This window comes from Mauremys mutica, chromosome 6 (genome assembly GCF_020497125.1).
Source record: "Mauremys mutica isolate MM-2020 ecotype Southern chromosome 6, ASM2049712v1, whole genome shotgun sequence".
NCBI classification, from domain to species: domain Eukaryota; kingdom Metazoa; phylum Chordata; order Testudines; family Geoemydidae; genus Mauremys; species Mauremys mutica.
The window spans coordinates 78,373,215-78,397,551 of NC_059077.1; positions in this window are offsets into that span (position 1 = coordinate 78,373,215).

Genomic DNA, 24,337 nt, shown 5'->3' on the forward strand with positions numbered 1-24,337 from the left:
CAACTTTGAAAGACCATTCTCAAACAGTAGTTATCAATGGCTTTCTGTCAAACTGGGAGGATGTATCAAGTGGTGTCGTGTACAGGTCTGTCCTAGGTTCAGTACTATTCAATATTTTCATTAATGACTTGGATGATGGAGTGAAGAGTATGCTTATAAAATTTGCAGATGATGCCTTTGGAGGGATTGTAAAGAGTTTTTAGGATAGAGTTAGAATTCAAAGTGATCTTGCTAAAATGGAGAATTGGTCTGAAATCAGTAAGATAAAATTCAATAAATACAAATGCAAAAATACAACTATAAAATGGGGAATATCTGGCATGGCAGTAGTACTGCAGGAAAGGATCTGGGGGTCATAGTGGATCACAGATTGAATGAGAGTCAATAATCTGATGCAACTGCAAAAAAATCAAATGTCATTCTGGGATGTACTAACAGGAGTGTCATATGTAAGATGCGGGAAGTACTTGTTCTGTCTACTTCGAACTGGTGAGGCTTCAACTAGAGAACTATGTCCAGTTTTGGGCACTACACTTTAAGAAAGATGTGAACAAATTGGAGAGAGTTCAGGGTAAAGCAACAAAAATTAGAGGTATGGAAAACATTACCTGGGGATTAATATGAGAATTGGAAGGTGGGTAACAGACTACAACAGGTCATAACGGAAAGGGGAACTGTCAGGCTGGAGGGAGGGAACTAGTGGAGTTCCTCATGGACCAATCTTATTTAACATTTTCATTAATTACTTTGATATAAAAAGTGGGAGTGTGCTAATAAAATTTGATGACACAAAGTTGGGAGGTATTGCCAATACAGAGGAGAACCAGAATACCATACAAGATTATCTGGATGATGCTGAAATTTAATAGTGCAAAGGCATGCACTTAGACACTAACAACAATCATTTTTGCTATAAGCAGGGGACTTATCAGTTGGAAGCGACAGAGGAGGAGGAAAGGCCTGGGTATATTGGTTGATCACAGGATGACTATGAGCTGCCAGTGTGATGCGACTGTGAAAAAGGCTAATACAGTCCTAGGATGCATCAGGCAAGGTAGAGACAGGAAAGTGTTAGAACCATTAAACAAAGCACTGGTGAGACCTCATGTGGAATACTGTATGCAATTCTGGCTCCCAGTTTGAAATCATCTTTCTTAAACATGGAACTGCTGCAGAGAAGGGCTGCTAGGAAGATCTTAGGAATGGAAAACCTACCTTATGAGAGGAGACTCAAAGAACTTGACTTATTTAGCCTGACCAAAAGAAGGCTGAGAGGAGATATGACTGCTCTCTATGAATACATCAGAGGAATAAATATCAGGGAGAGAGGAGAGTTATTTAAAGTACCTATGTGGACACATGAAGAAAAGGATATAGACTGGCCATCAACAAGTTTAGGCTTGAAATTAGATGAAATTTTCTAACCATCAGAGGAAGGAAGTTCTGGAACAGCCTTCCAAGCAGATTAGTGGGGGCAAAAAACCTAAGTGGCTTCAAGACTGAGCTTGATAAGTGTATGGAGGGTACGATATGATATGATGGGACTGTCTACAATGGCATATAGCTGATCTGTGACTGCTGACAACAAATATCTCTAAGGGCTAGTGATGGGACACTAGATGGAAAGGCTCTGAGTTACTACACAGAATTCTTTCCCAGGTGTCTGGCAGGTGGTCTTGCCCACATGCTCTGTGTCTAACTGGTTGCCATATTTGGGGTTGGGAAGGAATTTGCCCCCAGGTCAGATTGGCAGAAACCCTGGGGCTTTTTTCACCTTTCTATGCAGAGTAGAGCATGGGGTCATTTGCAGGTTTAAACTAGTATACATGGCAGATTCTCTGGAAATGGAAGTCTTTTAAATCATGATTTGAGCATGTCAATAACTCAGCCAGAGGTTATGGGTCTGTTACAGGAGTAGATGGGTCAGGTTCTGTGGCCTGCAATGTGCAGGAGGCCAGACTAGATGATCACGATGGTTCTTTCTGACATTTAAGTCTATGAGACTATGACCTATGAAGAAAAGTTGAAAGAATTAGGTATGTTTAGTCTAGAGAAGAGAAAAAGGATGGGGGACATAAATCTTTAAATATATTAAGAGCTGTTATAAAGAGGTCAGTGATTAAAAGTTCTCCATGTCCACCCAGGGTATGACAAGAAGTAATCAGCTTAGTTTGCAGCAAGGGAGACTTAGGTTGAATATTAAGAAGAACTTTCTAACTAACCTTCTAGTTAAGTCCTAGAACAGGTTTTCTGGAGATATTAAGGAATCCCTGTCACTGGAAGCTTTAAAGAGAGGGTTAAACAAATGTTTGTCAGGGATGGATTCTGCCTTAGCACAGCGAGGAATGACTAGATGATGTCTTTAGGTCATCTCTAGCCCCACATTTCTATGATTTTGTGTGACCCAATGTGTAACCGCTGTGTTTACTGAGAGCCAAGTTTGGTATTATTTTTGCTAAATATCAGGGGGTAGCTGTGTTAGTCTGTATCCACAAAAAACAACAAGTAGTCCAGTGGCACCTTAAAGACTAACACATTTATTTGGGCATAAGCTTTCGTGGGTAAAAACCCCACTTCTTCAGATGCATGGAGTGAAAATTACAGATGCAGATATTTATTATACTGATACATGAAGAGACGAGAACTCTCGTCTCTTCATGTGTCAGTATAATAATGCCTGCATCTGTAATTTTCACTCCATGCATCTGAAGAAGTGGGGTTTTTACCCACGAAAGTTTATGCCCAAATCTGTTAGTCTTTAAGGTGCCACCGGACTACTAGTTATTTTTGCTAAAGATAACCATGTGCTCTTTTATTCCAATTTTTCTCTCTCTCCTTTTTAATCACTATTATAAGGGGGAACATCTTTAAAATGGCAGAGAAAGCAAGGATTCCTTCCCCCCCCCCCCAAAGAAACAAATGAAAAGTCATCAAACCTGGCTATGCCAGGATTTTAGTGTTCTGGCTTTTCTCTCTGTGTCAAGTCCTAGAAAGGTGTATGTCATCTCCATTCCTCCTCCCCTTCTTTTCTCTATAATAAACCTTTGATCTGGAAAAGAAGTACTTCTCTAATTCAGTACTTTTGTGGTGGGGCTACATTGCTCCAGAACTCAATCTCAGTATGGCAATGAGTACATCTATTAGACAAACCAAGGGGTGTTTTTTGTGATGGTTGTTTTTTCAAAATAATACACCTCTACCCTGAAATAACGCGACTTGACATAACATGAATTCAGATATAATGCGGTAAAGCAGCACTCCGGGGGAGGGGCAGGGCTGCACACTCTGGCGGATAAAAGCAAGTTTCATATAATGTGGTTTCACCTATAACGCAGTAAGATTTTTTTGGCTCCCAAGGACAGCGTTCTATCGAGGTAGAAGTGTATAGGTGTTTCTCTTAGAAACTAACAAAGAGCAGACTTGCTTGTTTAAATAACTTATTGTTTACAGGAAGATTGGTATGCATTTATGGCATGTTTTTTCCCCATTTTCACCACAAGGTGGTTATTATAAGGAAATGCAAATAACACATTCAGTTTTTCACATGTTCTTTTTGAGAGTGCTTCATTGTCTTGCAAATGGAAATAGCCCCTTTATCCAGGTTGATAGTTAAACAGCATAATATATACAATATAAAAGGAACCAGTATTTATGAGAGGCACAATTTATATCAAACAGGAAAGATATTCACTGTCAGTTAACAGCTTTCCCATGCAAGGAAACATAGGCAATAACTACTTTCCTTTTCTCATTACTCTACATAATACCTTTTCAGGACTAGATGATCTTTAAGAATGGGCTAAAGCTGCAAAGTTTGGATCAGGATTATCATCTGAACATCTGCAAAATTTGGTAGTTTTCCTGTGTAGTGCTGGGTGTGGGAGCACAGCCATGAAATCTGAATCCAGATGCATATTCCGTTTTTAATGCTCAGATAAGTTCAGATAAGCTTTAGATTTGGACCTATATTTTCTATGAGGCTTTCTGATGTTTAAAATCATTTGTGGACATGTCTTGGGGAAAGAAGCATTCTGTTGTTTTACTATCTGTATGTCAGTGTACATAGTTCCTCTCAACCAAAGACTCATAGAAAGTGGCAATATAATATTTACCATGGAATTGTTACTATCTCTTGGTCCTTCAAAATCAATCTGTATTTAGAAAGTGTCCCTATGCTACCACATTCTTCCCAACAATCAAATAACATCACAGCATGCAATAGTCCATTAGCCTTTCTGAATAGGGGCTACAAAACATTATTAGTGAAATATTTCTAGAAAGAAAATTCTAAGAGCATTTGAACTGGTAGCACATAATTTCAAGAGAATATTTTTATTTAGCCCACTTAAACTGGAAATAGAAAATGTCTGGGTTAATGTATTAATCTAGGGAAAAATCAAACGATGTTCAGTTGCAAGTGTTTACTAGTTTCAAAGAAAGCAGAACAGGAATACTGTTCAAAAGATGTTAATCTGATTCAAAATCTTTTTTTGTTGTTTGTAATAGTCTCTTATTCAACCAGTAGGGAACACACACTACTAATGTACAGTAATAAAGCAAATAAAACAGTTCAGTGCTTTGAGTGTCTCCCTTTAGATCAAGGGTAACATCTAAAATTAACGTAGTCATTTTTATCTTACAGATACAATTACTCTTTCTTTCTTTAAGCGGTTTGAGTGCAGCTTTATCAGTCTGATAGTGAAGTTACTGACAGGTCTGTTTCAGCCTCTTCTCTGCTGTTTCTGTCATTCTTGTTCAAAAGATGCTATACCATGACATCACATCTTTATCTGACAATTTACAAATACACCTATAGGTCAGAGTTTGCTTGTATATTTCATACAATTCATATGAGAGTTCAGCATTTACTGGGGATGCTGGGAGTACATCAACCTTAATCAGAAACTACATTTAAAGTTCTGAGGAAGAATTTTAAACTATTATTTAAACTAAAAATGGGGCAATATTCTTGAAAACACTCAGCATTGGACTAACTCTGCCCCATTTTAATCAATGGTAAAAGTGCTATTCAGTTCAATGTGAGCAGAGTTAGTTTATGGCTGAGCACTTTTGAGAATCCCAAGGTAAGTATGATATTTAAGAAGTTTCTGGAACTTCATCTGGTATGCACAGCAGTGTTAGCTTGAACATCTATTATATAGTATCAGAGGGGTAGCCGTGTTAGTCTGGTTCTGTAGAAGCAGCAAAGAATCCTGTGGCACCTTATAGACTAACAGACGTTTTGCAGCATGAGCTTTCGTGGGTGAATACCCACTTCTTCGGATGTGAATTCATGATAACATGGATCCACCCAGCTTTCCTCATTTAGGGCAGTGCGTTACAGCAACAGCAGAGGGTAGTGAAGTCCATGAGCTGCAGCAATGACAACAGAGTGTCTCCAATGCCTTTTCTGCAGATGAGGTTGGAGGGGAGGGATTTTAGCCACCTCAACCCCTTATGAAAGACACACATGAAATTCTATTTACTTGGGCTTTGCTCTAGGAAAATAATTGCAGCCTTATGATGGGGGAGGGGGAGGAGAGAGAGAGAGAGTGTGTGTGTGTGTGTGTGAGAGAGAGTCAAACAGGTGATATACAAAAATGATATTTTAAGAAAAATACATTTGACTTTGTTTTAACCTGAACCTCATGTACAGTACTTGGACAGAAGGAAGGAGGGAAAAACTTAAATTTTCATTCTAATAATTGATTTAGAGAATTCCTACAAAGTGGATAGCACAAATGAGCAATAATGGTCTATGTACCACTTCACTTTAGGCTAAACCATATTCATCACGATCTATTGCCGATGCCTACAGAGCGATGACCAAGCATAAATGGAGCATTTCCATTCCTGTTCCTCTGGATATGCATAATACAAACAATTTGAAAAATGCAGGCATTTGTTCCTTTTAGAGAACATTTTAATATAGAACAATATATTAGATGCCGCACATAAAAATCTTCCACCAATCACATTGTCACCTGAAGATTCAAAAATCTCTTTTAGATAAGTGAGCTCATGCAGTGGAATAGTGACTATATCATTCCATTGATCCTGATGAGAGCAAAGGTAGCTAGAGCTCAGCTTGGCGTTCAAATTCTGTGGTGAGCATGTTCAATGGATGTGGTTAAGTTACTACCGGTTTGAGAGAGCTTACCAGTTCTCCCAGTGTTCCCTATGTTAAAGTACAGTGAATTTATCTCAAACCAGTAGCACTCTTCAACACAGCAGAAACTTTTGAAATGAAGCCCCTGTAAAAGTGGGTGTGTGAATGGATAGATGGATGAATAAACTTGACTTTTTTAGTAATTCATGTGAATTCCCCATTGGGTTTGCATGATCGGGGCTTTGGCTTGCATCATCTGAGAAATCTTATTACATGTAAGTAGAATTTATTGTATTTATATGTGTCATAGAATTGCACAATGCTTTTTAAATAACCATACTTTGAGATCCTTGCATGAAATGCCTATATAATTGCAGAGATTTACAAACAATAACGAACAACTCCATGAAGAGTCAGGTAGGTATTATCATCCCAATTTTACAGTTGAGGACACTGCGGCTCACAAAGGTGAAGGGCCTGAATCAGGTCTCAGTTATACAAGTTTCAATCCAATTACTTCAATGGAATTACTCTTAATTTTCACCCATGAAAAAGTCAGAGGAGAATCAGGCCCAGAATTAGTGGTCCACAGTCCTACAGAAAGTTTTTGTCTGAGATGGCAATACAACTCAGGCCCCTTCCTCCAGGCATGTCCTTTAACTTTACAATTATCCTTAAACAGCCTCCAATCACTATATGTATAATTTGAAAACTCATTTTACTCCATTAAAAAGGCTGGTGGTGTGTACATGCTTTACCCTTAAACATGCCACTTCAATTTGTGTGTGGTGTTTTTTTAATTAAAAATAAAATTGGAAAGCATTTAATCCTAGCAGTTCAGTGTTTTACTAATAATTGAAAATTTAAAGCCTGTATAATCAGAGACTTGGCATCACCAAAGATTTTCTTTGTAAACATAGCTTCTTTTATTCTCCTTCTTGTGCACTGGCATGGATGTGACTTTGAGTAGCACTTCAACTACAGCTGTGCACACTTGTATCTATAAACTTTTATCTAAAAAAAGCAAAACTGAGTTTTCTTTGGATAGCAATGAGAAGGAAAGAAAAAGAATGATAATCCAATCATTTTTAAAAATAGCCCACACACACACACACACTCTCTCTCTCTCTCTCTCTCTCTCTCTCTCTCTCTCTCTCTCTCTCTAGCACTCTGTAGGAATTGCAGTCATGATGAATACCTACATTTACTGAGTAGGTCGTATTTCTCACATAGTCATAATTCACACAATGCAGGTAGGACTCCAACTTGCTGATATATCCTGTTTATTTTCTGTATTATACACTGAAATACTATATGTGTAACAGTGGTGCCTCATACAGCACCTGTATTTCATCACATTTCAGATGGCTTATCCCAAATGACTACCAGAGTTCACTTGGACTTAGCAGCCATAGCACACACTTTGTTTGTTTTTTATATTGTGAATAATTTTCCTGTCTTTTATTATATTACCTCCTTGTTAGCACCTGTGGGAAAGTGCTGCAATATTACTCGCATCACTCTGAGACCTATCACTGGGAGAATGGCTGATAGCCTCAAAATGAGGCTTTTTTTTTTTTTTTTTTAAACTTGAGCAGGTTTTTGTTGCTCCCCTTCAGGTACCTGGCATAGTTTATATGCTGCAGACATAGCCTGCCATATGGTCTGGTAACCAGGGAGGAAGAACAGTCAGAAGATACTAAACAGCCACTGCAGAACTATACTAACAAGCAGTACAAAGAAGGGGGTGGGGGGAATCTGTTGGTTAAACAGTTTGTTACAAATTTGTGCTTGAATGAAATTTTGGGAGCTAGACTTAACAGGTAGTGCTGGAGAAAGCATTGAAGACCAGGCTAGTGCCCGATAAACCTATTTTTGCCCCTCACCCACCGTCACCACACAGGAACAACAGTGGTGGATGGGGAATGGGGGAAGAGAGAACATCTACCTGGATGATTTTATTTTTTTAATGAGCATCTTTTCACAGCTGCTAATATGGTTGGACTATTAGAAGTAGCTCTGGGGGAGATGGATTAATTGGCAGAGTGCAAGAAGCAGTCAACGAGATGCATGATTCATTTATCAGATTGAGCTGCAATTCTGTCATTGAATATAATCACCCCATATGTGGGATAGCTTAGGATGCAGCAGTTTCTTGATCCTGAAGACAAACTCTCCTGCCTTAGTTTGTTCATGCGGACATTTGTTGAGCCAGTTCAGATAACAAAAGGAAATATTTACAAAGAATAACACAAGCAATTGCCATTATCAACAGGCCAAGAGCTGGGGAATTTCACAATGTAACACTCAAATAATAAGAGCCTGTGTTAACAATATACTAGCTTTCTCATTCTTAATAACCCCACAGTGGCATTAACAAAGGTTAGGGAAGAGTCAGCTTCCTCAGCTGAGCTGGTATGACAGAATAAAAGAGAATCAGGTGCCAGAAAGAAGAGATTATGAGATAGGAACCAAAATCTAATAAAAAGAACTATTGTCTGCTGGTCCTAAAAGGCCTTTTTTTATTTTTTATGTTTTTTGGTCTTTTAAAGCAACTTGTTAGAGGAAAGTACTGAAATCTCTGCTCATGTTAGAAATGTGCCTGTGTGTGTTTAAAAGAGCAAGAGAATAGCAAGTTCAACTATGACTCAGAGAAGGGAAAGAAAATAAAATTACCAGAGCTAAATTCTGTAGGAGCTGTGCTGTAGATCTGTTACTGTATTATTTTATTACGTTGTGTGTGAGTCAGGCATCAGCCTTCTCATTTAGCTTATAAGGCACATGAATTCTCCTATTTTACAAAATGCAAGCATTTTGCAATCCACCTGCTCTTAAAGATGAATTTTAGATTAGAGGTGGAAGACTGTGATTAAGCACTTACAGACAAGTTTTCAAATGAAGGTGCATGTGGTGTGGCTACAAAAAGGCATGAGCACCTACAAAGTCTACCACTTTCATATGTAAACTGGATAGTTGCATACCTTACTGCTTATGCTAGGGCAGGGTTTCTCAAACAGGGGTCGCTGCTTGTGTAGGGAAAGCCCCTGGCGGGCCGGGCCGGGCCAGTGCATTTACCTGCCACGTCTGCAGGTCCAGCCGATCGTGGCTCCGGGCCAATGGGAGCTGCTGGAAGTGGCGGCCAGTACGTCCCTTGGCTCACGCCGCTTCCAGCAGCTCCCATTGGCCCAGAGCAGAGATCCGTGGCCAATGGGAGCCGCGATCAGCCGGACCTGCAGACAGGGCAGGTAAACGCACCGGCCCGGCCTGGCCCGCCAGGGGCTTTCCCTACACAAACAGCGACCCCTGTTTGAGAAACCCTGTGTGCTAGGGCAATTATTGATTTGCAAGTGCTTTGTGATTATATAGGTTTCAGAGTAGCAGCCGTGTTAGTCTGTATCCGCAAAAAAACCAGGAGTACTTGTGGCACCTTAAAGACTAACAAATTTATTGTAGCATGAGCTTTCGTGAGCTAAAGCTCACTTCTTATGCATCCGAAGAAGTGAGCTTTAGCTCACGAAAGCTCATGCTACAATAAATTTGTTAGTCTTTAAGGTGCCACAAGTACTCCTGGTTTTTTTGTGATTATATAAGCACACAAGTTATATTTTCATTTGCAAATGTGGAGTCAGGTTTTCAGTTATGTACTGGCCTTTTTGCAACATACAGACTGCTCAAAGCAAACAGAGCATCTACGTTTGGTTAACTCTGGCATGAGAGAGCTCTCAGGTGTGGCATAGTTGGCCTCAGGGCAGGGGCATGTTGAGTAATGGGGTGAGAGTGGCTGGACTGCATTGCATATTTTGCACCACCAAGCTGCTCTATCCTATGCTGGTGCTCCAGGAAGAACAGATCTGCCCAAAAATCTTTGAGTCATGCTCTGGTCCTAATTAGGCCCACTCTTTGCTGCACTGAAAAGACTCTCGGCAGTGCAAGGCAGAGAATCTGCATCGTGATCAGTAAATTTCTCCATGGCTACAGTTTCTGTTCCAGTTTCTTGTGTGCTACACCTAACTATTTTATATATATTTTTTGAAACATACATTTAATTTAGTCATTAGTTGCATGCACACACCCCCCTCACACTCTCCCTACAGATAAACAGTTATAGAAAAGTTTTGTACAAGAAACTGCCTATTGTATGGCTTTACTCAGCGTATGCTGTGCAGTTACTGAAACAGAATATAATGTATCCAGTGGTCTTTTCTAAGGGAGTAGACCAATCTTGAATGTGCATCTGCACTAAGATTTAGTCAACATTTGTGGACCCTCCCCCACAAAACCATTTCACAATTGAGAGTCATCTTTGTTCAAGTCAGTGCCCAAAGTGTGATGATGAGGGACAGCTGATAAGTTCAGTGGCAAACAGTTGCGCAGAAAGGGTGATGTAGATGGATGGAGTGTGGAGGCGTGTGCTTGTATCCTCTTAGATTCTAGATCCTTTTCTTAAACATTGTACGGCCAGGAAAGAACAGGAAATCTCATACTCTCTGCTTACCTAATATAAAGAATAGTTAAATCGATTGCTGAATCTGATGGTGTTTTCTATTTAGTTGAGGAATATTTTTAAACAGTTCAACTCAAAAAAACAAGAATTTTCCTAGCATGGAACATTAAAAAATGAACATGTGTAATGGTATATTAATTAATATTGCTACAAGTTGAATTCCAGGGGCAGTCCATAAGAATACCAAGGAAGTTTGGTTGAAGCTTTGTGTTTACAATGAATAAAATGAATTAATGATAGGAAACAGAGTGGTGTCAATTGTATTATATTGTCATATTTAAAAAAAAAAGTGTCTGCTGGAAAAACAAAGCCTGTAATTGACAACTTCAAGAAGGATCAGAGAAATGCCACAGATTTTCCTCCCTCCACTAGCCTGCCCCTTGTAATTGTATTGTAGTGCTTTGGATTTCTTCTTCAGACCTCAAAGTGAAACTAGCAGCTGGAGTATTACTAGAAGGAGAATAATCCAAAGGCTACTCCCTTCCTCTGGGCAATACATATTGAGAAACAGTTTTAACAACAGAAAATTGTCACTTTTTCAGAAAGAATGAGAAGAGAGATCAGTGTAATACAGGTAGTTGACAGTGGCAGGGACCAGTAATATGGCTAAAGGATAAATCCTGCTACCAGTGTTATATAAAGTGTCCAGGTCAATCTAGTTACCTAAAACTGAGCACGAGGGTCCTAATCCTGCAAAGATTTATGGACACGTTTAATTTTGCTCACTTATTAATCCCAGTGAAACCAATTAGTTTCAATGGCACTACTCACTGTGTGTAAAGATAAATATATGCATATGTCTTTACAGATCAGGGCCTAAAAGCACCCTCCTTACAGTGGTCATGAGTGCACATTACTCTTCCTTAAAAAACAAATTAAAACTACTAGCTGGTTTAATTGAATTTCTAATGTCTTTCTCCATGGATAACTGAATTAGTACTGCAGGCCCTCAACTCCTACAGCGTACAATGATGAGTCATGCACACAGTTTTCAAACTACTTGGCACTCTGGTATTATGGAGCTGAGTGTTACAGCAGCAGCAAAGATGGATAGATATAATTTTAAAAATCTGCTGTTGTAGTAGGCACCATTTTATAGGTAGAAGTGAACACAGTAGCACTTCAGAAATTTCCATATGGAAGTGACACTCCTGCATTATCCGGCTTCCATGGTGCCATGAGGGAAGGGTGTAATATTAACATTAAGCTGGCCTTTCACTCATTTTGCTCATGTAAATTAAAGGCTGGATCCTGTGCTGTGTGCCTCTTGGGAAGTGGAAAGCATCCTCCACAGCCACTGCAGTCAAAACACCATACCTCTCTTTACTTATAAACTTAGCACATTTCACCTATAACTCACTGCTATGCAATTAACTTGGAACCCCCATGATGCTATTTTGTGGGTGAAATTCTGCCATTTGATGCAAGTGAATGAGTGTTGATGGGGAAGTTCAGCAGCGTACAGAGGTATTGGTCATGCTTTGGTATAGTAATCAGATGGTCAGGCAGGATTAGGTGGATCATGTCACTAAGATACAATAAAGACGAGCACCAGTAGGATGCCCTGGTGGTACATGTGTACTGATGACTACAACATACCTTCTACATGATTAAAGGACTGGACAGTTTGAGGAGGGACATAGGTTTTGCAACATAGTAGTATGAAATAAGACATTATGAATAGGCTTGGCTGAATTCAATGTAGTTTTTAAAACTGATGGATATTTTATTTTTAAACATTTCTCTCTTTTTAATCCATTTAAATTTTGTGTCATGGGAAATTATAGGAAGTCAGACAATAATTCAGTGACAGTAGACATTGAGATTAAAAAATTTAAAGCTTTTTAACCATTGAAACATAAATTGCCAACATCATGTGTCAAAGTATATAAAGCACATTTCCTTAAATCAAATTCTAAGTTCTCAAGCAGCATTTTTCTTACATTGATGATAATCAGAATGTACAGATGAATAAATATTTTTGTTGGTTTGTGTGTGCGCATGGTGAAATAGTTTTCCCCTAAAAATCTAATCAAGGGTTAAGTTCATCCCTGCTGTAGTTCCACTGAAACCAATTGAGTTATACAAAGGAAGAATTTGAGCCTATGTTATTAAATATAAATTCAAGATCCAGTTACCTAATGGCAAGAATTGTCAATTATATCAAAATTAAATGTATATTTGGTGACCTTAATGTAAAATGTGTCTTAGTTTTAACTCATCTTGTTATGTATTTGAACAGCACCTAGAATAATAGGCTCCTGGTCCATAACTCTAGCTCCAAGGTGCCACAATAATGCAAACAAAATATTCAGTTTTCTGTGACCAGATAAAATGAATGAAGAGGATAATATTACAAGGGTTAACCTTGCAATGAAATAAAAAGTGTAATCAGTACACATTGTAATGTAGTTCCCTGGATTTGAACAAATCCAAAATATTTAGGTTCTGTTAGAATAGCAATGTCTGGATTTGGAATGATTACAAATGGTCAATAAACTCACAGAAATATTCATCAGAGCTGTGGGTTGTTGCTATATAAATACTAATGCAGACAGCTTGTGAAATTGCTTTTCTGAAAAATAAAGTGATTGTCAAAAATGTATCATTTCTTGGTCAACTTGTGATATATTTCCTATCATATTTCATGACTAAATAATGGAAAGTCTAATAGTTTCCTACCTGCAAGTTATTGCTTTAATGGCATTGATGTTTTATAAGTGGTAAAGGTATCTTGTAGATGATACAGTTTTAAGTATTAATTTACAAAACAAGTTGTTTTTTTTTTAACTGCAGATAAATTCCAGCCCCAAGAGTCAGTCTGCCAAAAGTCATCCAGAAGAGCACACATAACCAGGCAAGCTGATGTTTCTCTACTTCATTTTCAATAGAGATGGCTACTGTTTCAAGTGAGCTACAAGTTCAATTCCCTGCAGTAATTTGGAATAAATTATTAGAGCTCCTCATATCTATATCTAGTTAGTACTCCTGTTAGGTCAATTTACCTTTAGTAACAGTTTGTAGAGACAAATGCCTGGGCACATTTAAGGAGGTTATCCCTCTAAAGATAGTTAAGCATCAATATTTTTTGTTCCACAGAAGGAAATGGGGTGGGGAGGGGAACCCAAAGTCCCCTATTCTGCATGGAAAGCCAATATGTCTACTCCCGGATCACTATGAATAACGAATCAGAATATCCATAATATAATAGGCTGTCCATAACAGCTGAGGTGACAGCAGTCTTAAATCCCTATGTCTTGCTAAAGATCAGCTAAACCAAATTCTTGCTTGCTTAAAGCTTCACTGTACGCATTGAAACAACACCAGCAAAACATGTTACTGTCTATTAGTGTTGTGCAGTAAAGATACAAATATGTACAAAGAAGAAACAGGACAATTTGTTGCCTTTACAAGCTGTTCCAGTGGATTATTAAAATAAAAAAAAAATGTAAATTTGTAATATGTTTCTTTTACATTGATTCAGGGCTCCTGATAGATTTTTCTGAGTTTTCATACTAGATGAAATGTACTGCATGAATAGCAGCAGTGTAGGCTCTCATATTATATTGCCAATGTGCCTCAACCCTAAACTTGGATAGAACTCCTCTCAGCGGTGAAGTAAATCAGGCTCTATGCCCCTATTCTCCTGGAGCTATCTATTGAGATTGCCAACATAGGGGCCAACTAGTGCTAGGAGTGATTGTGACATGGACACTGCCCTATGAGAAATGGATAGCACAGGCCACTAAAAAGCCATCAGAAGGCAATGATTATTGATAACTATTGACCCGGGCTGGATTTGAACCAGATATAGAGGTGAAAGCTGGATGCCATCTGGATGCCAGCTTGGATGCCATCTGGAATCCTTGAATTAGCCTAACTTATTTTCTTCAGTATAACTCTGACTCCCAAACCAAAGAACCTCCTGTGATTAGAAAGTGAAAAGTGGATTGTACCTGTGTTGTCTCTTTATCTTTACACAACAAAAACATAATATGAAGAGATTACATGAACACAGTGGGGTCAGAAATTCTGCAGTGGAGTGGTTATCCATCAGAGAATGCATATTCATCAAAACCAAAATATTTTACAGCGTTCAATTTCAATGAATGTCTGATAGAACCAAGCTGAGCTCCCACAGACCCTTGCTTGTTCTACAGTTCTCCACCTACCTGAAGGGCTGACAAGAAACAGACTCTAGAAGTCCTGGGAACAGGCCAGTCCTCAGACTCCTGGCTCAGCCTACTCTCAGGCAGACTAAAGGGGATTTGGGAGCCCGGAAATCCTGTCTGAGATAGAAACCCTGTAGCTTGACAGCTGGGGCTTCCAGGGTCATGGCTTCTCCAAAAGCCCTCCAGGTGTAATTTTGGTTTTGGGAGGGAGGGGGGAAACCTGATTGTAAATTTTTTAAAATTCTATTTTGCAGAGAATTTCAAGTTTTATTTTTTCTAAATTGGAAAAGGTGGAGAAAAGAAAAAAAAAAGCGTGTGCACGGGGGAACCACCACCAAACCTAGGCATCATTCATTCTATTACAGAAAAAAAAGGGGGGGGGAGGAAGGAAGGGGATTTAAAATCATTTCATAATTCTGAAAATTTCATTTTTTGAAATGAATTGAAACAATTTCATTCAAATCAACTTAAATTTTGATCATCACATTCAAGTGAACATTTGCTTTTGTTTAGAAATTTAACAAAAAAATTTGATAGATTTTTCATGGGGAAACTGTTTTTTTGACCAGCTCTATGGACTAACAGTGGTGCAGTAACTACAATCAGTACAGGAGCATTGATACCTAGAGAACAGTCTTAAAATTAGTATTAACCTCTTGGTAATAGTGTTTTTGAAGATCTTGCTATTCAATATAGAGGCATTTTGCAAACATGGGCCTAGAAGACAATCCTCTCTGGTTCCAGGATCAGAGGCTTTGGCTACACTTGCACTTCAAAGCGCTGCCGCGGCAGCGCTTTGAAGCGCTAAGTGTAGTCAAAGCGCCAGCGCTGGGAGAGAGCTCTCCCAGCACTGTCCGTACTCCACCTCCCTGTGGGGAATAACGTACAGCGCTGGGAGCCGCGCTCCCAGCGCTGGGGCTTTGACCACACTGGCACTTTGCAGCGCTGCAATTTGCAGCGCTGGAGAGGGTGTGTTTTCACACCCTGCTGCAGCGCTGCAAATTTGCAAGTGTAGCCAAGGCCACAGAGGGCTGTAATCCAAAATACCTCTCCTCGTGGGCACAGCAAACTCTCTGTGCTGTCCTGTGCTTGAGACCAAATGGAACTTTGTTGTCTGCAGTATAACAGGATTGATGATCTGTGGGTTTTGTTGGTACGGGCAGAATGGAAAAGAGCAGAGCAGAGACCTCTCTGTAGTGGCATACCTTAATGGGTCTTCAGATTGCTGGTCAGAACTCAGATTGGGAGTTAATGTCTGATTAGGACCATTAGCCCTCCTGGGCCTCAGAGCCAGCAACTATGAAGAGATTGCCAAGAAGGAGATGTGCCAGCAGAGCAATATCGAGGAAGCAATCCTTCCTGCAGAACTTTCTGTTTCTGTGTTCTTGGCTTTCCCTGGAGCCACAAGATTGGGAAAAATTGTACCGTATATATTCCCCAGGTAATCTGAGGATATTTTCATCCCCCAATCTCTGCAAAGACAATCTGATGGAGTTTTTTGTCCCCTCCAACTCCTTCCAGTAGGGTTTCTCCAGGGGAAGTGGATGATCTGGACTATACTCTGCCTCAGAAAATCAGATGTCCTATTTCCTAGCATCAAAGCAGGGAAACAGCATAGTGCAATGGATAGAGCATTGGAGTAGGATTCAGGAGTACTGGTTTCATGAAGTCATGCTGTGACCCTTGGTCAAGTCATCTATCCCCTGTGTGCCTATTTTCTCAATGTAAACTGAGAACAATTACACTCACTCACCACTGTGAGACACTTTGGGTTCTGTGAACAGAAAGTGCTAAGTATTATTAGTAGTCTTTATTTATTGCATTAATGGCATTACTGGAGCTGAGAGCCTATCCCCACAAAACAAAAAAAATACTTTGTGCCATTATGTTCCCTGTGCAGATATCGCCCCATTCTCCCAGACTTTACAACAGCACCACTGAAAGTCTTTCTGATATTAATGTTATTGGGAGATTTTTTTATTCACTTTTAAAACAGTGGCAATTTTACCATCCGTCATGCTAGAAACAGTTTTGAAATATCAAAAGGTCCTGCAGTCACAAACTACTAAGTTTTCCCATTGTGTCCCATCCTAACCCAACTGTATTTCTCCCAATGCAGTCTCTTTTCCTTCTTGACAGGTAATTTATTACACTCCATTTACTAGAATGCCTATTAAAATGTATATAATGCAATGGGAAAATGTTGACGTTCCAGTAGAGCCCTACAGCTACTAGTTGTCGTTTCTTTGGTGCACAGGGTACCTCAGGGACTGCCCCAGTCTGAAGAGTAAAGGTTGTTTAGGGAGAAAGTGTTAGTCTTCAATTATGCCCTTCTGTGTCATATGAAAAGCTGCTACTGCTCAGCTTTTTAGCTATTTGATAGACATATGAAAAATCAAGAAACTTATCTAAAATAGAGTAACATTAAATCTTCTCTATACTAGAGGACTGACTGGAAGGCTAAATACCACTACTGCAACTAATTTTCTAAGAAGAGATAAGAAAAGTGTACCGAAGTAAATTGAGAACAATAGTAGGACAAGGTACTCCCTCACCATACCCACATATGCTGTATGTTGTGCTAAGAAACTAGCCTCACTCTCTATCTACTTAGATTGGAAACTACTGTAACTTGCCATTATAAGCTTATCCCTGGATTTTTGACCTTTAGAGCATGCTGCGAAGATGAGCTATTTGATAGGGGTGGGGAAAGGATTTGGATGAGATTATGTGAGGATGGGATTGGTATATTTTGAGGTTTTAATCACCTGCTCTTTAACTTACTTTTGTTCTATGTAAATTTTCTATATTTTGGGTGATTACGATTTTTAAATTACTAGGTAGTATAAATCTCTTTTTCCTGTAATAAAGAACTATAGGCCAACATTTTCCAAAATTAGGTGGTGTAAAGTCAGGCAGCGAAATCCATAATTAAGCACCTAAACAAGTGTGACACTCCCCAATGGGACTCAGGGTTTTGAAGCCCCTGACCACCACCTGGCCTTAGCATGAAGGAGTCTTGCCTGCTGTAATTCAGCTCCCTGAAACCAAGTGCCTCTGACAACAGACAAGCACAGGTCTCCAGAGACCTCACCCTCTCTGTGCAGACTAGTGACAGATACACATCAATCCTTAAGCCCCTCTGCCAACATGTCCCTCTGTAGGCTCCAGCTCATCACTGAACACCCACAGAAATAACCAGGTAAGCTGTCTCTGCAGAGACACTGTACACATAAAGGACTGATCCTGTGTTGTAATAACTTGATTGGCACAACTCAGCACTGGAATATACTTGTAGTGAAAACAAACAAATCTAAATCTTAGTAAATAAACAGAGATAATAAGCAAGGATGAGAACAAAAACAAAAGCATAACATGCTCCTTAGTCTAAATGTAATCCTAACAGGCTAAAATCCTTGTTTGAAGCAATTTCTCACCTAATGCAGCCTCTGAGCTTCACTACCCCACATGGCCACGATCCAACTTCATGAATGCAAAAAGTACTGTCCTTTTTGCTTCCTTTTAAACCACAAAGGGTGTTGTCTTTGCACCCCAGAAATACGACAACCCTCTGTGGGTTTAGTCTCTGATGTCTTCCCATGTTGACTTCACATCTCCTGTTGGTTTGGAATCCAGATGTAGCTCCCATTGCTTTGGGTTTACAATGCTTAATTTACCCATGAACCAAAGCATGTGAACAAACATTCTCTGTCTGACAGAAAATTTGTCAGCTCTGTCTCTAAATCATATTTTAGGAACAATCCTCAGCACACATACATAACTACTGAAATAGCCACTTGTACACTTACATCACATGGTGATCGAGGCTCAGTAATGATATAAATTTCCATTAGATACCTCTGAGGAACCTTTATAGGTAAATACTAGGACAGCAAAGTGTTAGGTGTAGTGAGTTTGTCAGGCCTGAGAGGAGTTGCTGGTACAGAACAGTAAACCCTTTGCCAGCTAGCATCAAGGGGTTCTTAGGGTCACAACACATCACCTAGTTTTCAGAGGTGTGAGAACTCACTGCTTCCATTGACTCCAATAGATGGTATAGGTGTTTGCCATCTACAAAATTCAGGACACTTAAATGTGGATTTAGCACTCTAACTTTAAACACCCAGATTTGAAAATATTGTCCTAAAATTTGTTGCTAGACATAGTAATCTTCTAGGCACTGAGGTCCTGTGGTATAAAATGTCATAGATCTACAATGGAGCAATGACAGTTTTTACCAGCACAGGCTCTGCTGCCTTGGCTTCTTCCCCCACCCCCCATGTAGATGGAAATGTGAAAAAAGGTTGCTTATTAAGAGTCATTAAAAAGCAGAGCTCCAGTTATAACTGGAATTGTCTTCCAAAACACAGTACTCTGTTTACACAGCCTCTCAATGGAAAACCACATATTGCTCTCGAATTAAACAAGGGGAGGTGTCCTGTTTAGTGGGTCAGTCAATTAGTATGTCAAACTTGTGCTGCATGATATAGGGTTCAGAAACAGATGAATGGTCTATACTAGGCATTTTAGGTCTTTTTGTTCTCACTGTGACCTTCATCATGAAGATGGGAAAAATATTCTACAAGTTAAAGCCAAGTAATAGGACGGGAAAGCAACACGCAGTGCACACACTGTGGTGGAGCACAGTAGATCTAGTTTTCTTTTCCTTTCCCCTGCCCTTTCAGTGCTCGCTGAACTGAGAGATATTTTTCTATTTTATACAATAAATAGTAGTTTGAATCAATGCACAATTATGCAGCAGTAAGCCAACCTTCTAATTGATTGCAGCATATATTAACAAAGATACAGGTTCTGTTAGCATGCAACTAGTTTGTTATCCACTGCATGCACATTTTTCAAGACCACATACCAGGAAAATATGTTACGGTTGACAACATATTTATCTTTTGCAAATGATGAAGTAAATTGGAATTTGTCTTCCAGTACAAGGTTAAATGGTACAGACCTTTGTGTCAGAAAAAGGCACTACATTGCAGACTCAGATAGAATCTCGAGTGTCTGTCCTATACCACTGGAGAGTTTAATTCTGCTCCCTTGCCCTTGCTTTGATACATATGGAGTCTCTGCTTAAGAAGTTCAAACCCAAGTGTGGGATAGGAGAAGGGATGAAAAATACATACTGCAGCAGACCTTTGCACTAGGAAGTGCTTTTAAAAAGTTATTTCCAAGTAGAGATGAGCTGAAGTTGTTCCAAAAGCCCCAATGACCTAAATAAAGAAAAAACTACCCACTAGTCACTACTGAAGCCACCCAACGACAGAAATGTGCAATGAAGCTTGACATTGAAAAAAGATTCTAGGACATTCAGATCCTAGGACAGCCACCCTGTTATGGTAAAGGTGGATGGACATTTCCTCTTAGCATCATTTACATTTTGGCTTTAAGCCATGAGCCATATTGGGAGCACGTGAAGGGCTTTGTCCTAATATCAGCTCAATGAGAAATTGTGCCTGAGTATTGTCCTGGAGAACTGAAGGAGCACAAACAGCACTGGTATGCTCTACCTGAAGCAATTGTGGTGTTCTTCTCAAAGAAGGAAGGAGTCACTGTGTTCAATAACCAATTATATGCATTTTAAGGTGCAGACATGAATCACAAAAGGAAGCCTTCTGCTGAACTGCATGCTTCATGCAATACAAAGTGGAGGATAATTACAAAGGCTGCAGTTGTGTCAAGCAGTGATGGGTTAAAAATAGAGAACTACATTGCATTTTAAACGTTGTGTGCAGATAGACAAGAGAAGACGACCACCTCAGGCTCCTGATGCAGGAGGGGGACATGAATGTTGCTGTAGAGAGGAAAACAGGATGAGTAGCAGGGACTGTAAGGAAGGCTGAAAAGCATGACAAGTTCAGATAAGCTTGAGCTGAGATGCTTATCCAAACTGAGCCTTTGGATAAACTGAGCCTTTTCTCTTCACCATTCATTGTCCCCTTCATCATTCTGAAAACATATATCCTTCCATTCATATTTTCTCCAGTTAGTAAAGTTCCAGTTTACCCAGACAGTCTGCTGTCACTCCACTTGTAGGATTAATGCAATGTTGTTCTCTTAACCTTTTGCATCTCTTCAGCATACATTCTAGAATGTGCTATCTGAAACTGAGTATCGTTATCATCTAACTGTGATCTGACAAAATCCATAGGTGTCTTATACTGAGTCTAGTGGCAATATTGCTGAGGAAATAGGACTATTTCTTTAGTTTTTTTATGAGCTGTCAGAACAACATTTATACGAAATCTCAGGGGAATAGAGTTAAAGTGAACAAAACAGGTTCACTGTGCAGTCCCAGTTCTTCCTGGTTTCCAACTGAATAGACTATACCAAGTTGTGATGATATTTCTGTTTCCTGCTGTAGGGCTGGCTGAGCTGACATTAGCAGACCCCAGTTAAGATAAGATACAACTGAACAAGCCCAAACAAGTAATTGTTAAAACAACTATTGTGAATATATAGTAAATAAGGGAGGCAGAAACTAACTATTGTGGATATGTTTATAACAAAACACCCTGAACTGATAAGCTTGCCTTATGCAATCTGCAAAGCAATAGGTCTTTCCATACAAGAACTATAAGATGTTAGTAGCTAGAAAAGATGTATATAAACTGAGTGGTGTGTTACACAAATTGAAGTTGTCGTATCACCCTGTGCCTGGCCATTGTGGGCAAAGAGCTGTTACATGCCCAGTGAGGTAACCTGAGTGATAAGCTGGAGTCAAACTGAGTCTTTTGGATCCCAGAGAACTGGATGAAGTGTTCTCCCAGAACTGGACAAGGTGTTCTGGATAAACCGAGTGTAAAGGTCTTGGAGGGAATCCGAACATTACTGGTGCTGTGACTCAGATCTGTGTCTTGATTAGGTGACCTGGATCTACTCGTCTGGAGCAGGTAATGTATATCTTTACTGGTCAGACTCAAAACTTAACAGTTCTGCAATAGCATTATTAGAAGGGTTTAAATTTGAGCAGGCTTCTAATGCATTAGAGAAGAAGGTTAAGTCCAAGGGAGGGCCCTATGGCTTCCCCAGGGAAGTCTCAGGGAGAAACTGGGCCCAGAAAACCATGTTGTTACAGAGGCTAATTTTGGGAATAGGGACCCTGAGTCAGGAAACTAGAGATTTGACCCTTAAAGTAAGCAAGCTGGAGAGTGAGAAATGTGAATTGAAAGGGGAGGGGGAGGGGGAACAGGATTAGCTTATAGATCAGGTGGCAAATCTACAAGACCACCTTTGGAGATGCCAGCATGATGGGAGGCAGGATTGTGGAGGTTTTCCCCCAATTTACAGTACAGCTGTAGGGTGCAACTATGCATGAGGGCCTGTTCAGGTTCCTACAGTCCCTCCTGTTCATAGGACTATTAAAATTACCCATTGTCTGAGTTGAGCAATGAGTCCTGGGGATCAGGGTTTGTACCTCAGCCTCCTGTTGTTGGTACGGTGGAAGGAAGTAGGGAGCACAACAAAATGATCAGTACTAAGATCTGTTCCCTTCATATTTTGGAAGCGGACATCCTTGTTAAAGACTGAGGACCCTCGCCCAGGGATGACACAAATAGGTTCACCCCAGTGAATGTTGAAAGGAGTAACTCTAGCAGTGGTTCTCAAACTTTTGTACTGGTGATCCCTTTCATATCACAAGCCTCTGAGTGCGAATCCCCCCCCCCATATAAATTAAACACTTTATATATTCAACACCATTATAAATGCTGGAGGCAAAGTGCGGTTTGGGGTGGAGGCTGACAGCTCGTGACCCCCGCCCCCATGTAATAACCTCCTGTCCCCCTGAAGGGTCCTGACCCCCAGTTTGAGAACCCCCTCGCTCTAAAGCAACAAACCAGTTAACTGTGTAGGACTGGGACAAGGTATTGCAGAGAACCCTGGGGAGTGTGTGACCGCAGATTATAGGGCACACCTTTACTGACTCAGATTTAGGGGTGCAATTGGCAAAATTCGTTTAATAATGCAGGTGGAAGTGTTTGCCTTAAAGCTCCTCCCGGAGGAGGGTCCAAGTGAATAGGCAGATTGTACCACTGAAGGAAGCAATTTGAAAGAGCAAACTGTGCTCGATATACTAACAGGGTTGGAGGAGATGTACCTATCTTGTACTCGGGGCGGCTCCAGGCCCCAGGACGCCAAGCGCGTGCTTGGGGCGGCAAGCTGTAGGGGGTCCCGCGTGTTAGGGGGCTTATTCCTTCACCCTCCTACTTCCCTGGTCCTTCTCACATGAACAGAGAGCAACAATACCTGAAGTCCAAAGGTGCAAACAATTCGATGTTTATTGGGGTGAACTTCCAGCAAGCATGATTCCAGTTTCCTTCCTTAGTGTCTCCCTTCCCAGCTCTGACACCACAGAGCCTTGTCTGTGTCCCTGTTCCTGTTCCCATCCCCTGTTCCCATTTCCCCCTTTAGCAAAACATGATCCCAATTCCTCCATTCCCAGTCCTGGTTCCCATTCCCTCCCCCCCGTTCCTGATTGACTGCAGACTATATAGTAAAACCTGAGTTTTGCTTAGCTATTCCTTAACCAATCATTTTACTGAAATTTAACTAACCAATCCTAACATATTGTAACATGGTTATTTAACCAATTATACCCCACCACCTTCATTGGTTTACACCCAACAAAATTAATTATACACCAGACAGAAACAATCAGAACCAGACAGAGACCATGCAAATAAACATACAAAACAATACAGAAGTGAGGATTTCACAACTACATCTATACAGACATAAGGGTTTTCCAGCTGTGTCTATTGATAAGTGAGTTCTTGCCAGACAGGATGCTATCAAACTAAGTTTCCTTTTACATCTTCTAGGCTCTTCTCTTTCTCTGGAGGTGATAGGAATACCAGGACAGGGGCCTTGGGTACTACTGTGGTGCTAAAATTAAAAGTAGAATTTACTAAACTTTTTCAAATATCAAAAAAAGTATGGATTTTGGTTAGGAACAGATTTATTCCAAGCCTATTGGCTCTGTCCCAGTTAGAGTGTGGTAAAACTCAGGGAAATACAAAAGTAAATATGCAGCTCTACTTATTAAGGCTTCAAAAATATCAAAAGGCACAATACAAAATAATCAATTGGCAATGGTCTCTTGAGACAGAGCCATTTCATCTTTTTCCATCTGCAAAGCTGCAGGGAACTTGTAAACTGGCTACACAGAAATTATCTTCAAATAGACCATCAAAGGGATCATTGAAGTCTATCAAAAAAGATCATGGAGAATTATGTATCTTACCTGTTGGAAGTGAAATGAATGTGTTCACAGCAATTGGCATTTTTACCAAGGTTTCATCAATTCTATATAATGCATCTCAGGAGGAAGATGACAGCTGCTGTGCCTCAAATAAATCTTATAATGCAGAGAGATTCAAAGGTCAAGGAGACCAGAATACGAGCCTCCCCCACCAATATATAATATAGTCAATGAATTTGAGACAAAAAGTCAAGCTTATCAAAATGATCAAATCAAACCTGAAAAAGAAACATGACTAGTGAAAATCCAAAAGAAAATAGTGGTTTATTACAGGA